Source organism: Tursiops truncatus, chromosome 6 (genome assembly GCF_011762595.2).
Source record: "Tursiops truncatus isolate mTurTru1 chromosome 6, mTurTru1.mat.Y, whole genome shotgun sequence".
NCBI classification, from domain to species: Eukaryota; Metazoa; Chordata; class Mammalia; order Artiodactyla; family Delphinidae; genus Tursiops; species Tursiops truncatus.
The window spans coordinates 38,978,460-38,979,381 of NC_047039.1; positions in this window are offsets into that span (position 1 = coordinate 38,978,460).

Genomic DNA, 922 nt, shown 5'->3' on the forward strand with positions numbered 1-922 from the left:
CCATTTTAAGTATCCCACAACAGATGATACATAGTTAAAACTCAATCGGCCAGAATCATTTTTTTATAGAATGTAATTGGTGGGCTTTTCTAGGTTTTATTTGTCCTGTAGTTGACGGGGGAAAAGTGGCTTTATTCTGAAAGTGTAAAATGCACAAGTGTTTCTAAGAAAAAGTGTTTCTCCTTTGGTAATTATTGTACTTTGCCATTGACAATCTATCATTGATGGCTCTGATTGCCTGGCTTCAAATTCTACCTTCCCTACTTACTAGATGTGAAATGTTGGACAAGTCACTTAAAAGGAATATGGGAATTGGGAGGATATTAGAATCTACCTCAAACGGTTTCTGTGACTGTTAAGTGGGTCAGTACATAGAAAGGTCATAGAATAATTCCTGGTACAGAGTAAGTACTATGTGGGTGTATTTTATTCATCAGCTTCTAATGTTAAGGACCCCTTTAATACAAGCCCTGTTTACAACATATTTATCACAGAGAAGGATAGAAAAAATATTTAATTATATTCTCTCTATAATGGCATTGATAGACTTGTTCAACACAGGATGGCACAAACCTTCAATTTGTAAGAAAAGCAATTTCTGCGAAACATAACAAAGCAAAGAACAATAAAATGAGGTGTGCCTGTATATATATCTGATATTAACGAATACTCATTCGATGTTAGAATTATGCTCCTACCACACTCCAAGCCACAAAAATTCTCTTCTCCATTAATTAGATGCTTGAACATCTAGTCATTCTGCCACTGGTAGACTGTACAAGAATATAAAGTATGCAAAATAAAATAGTAAATCTGCTAAGCTGTAAAGTAAATAGTTGTTATAGAAGTCATGCATGTTACTCTGCAGAAGAAAAAACTAGGTGTATATACACACACACACACACACACACACATACAGGTT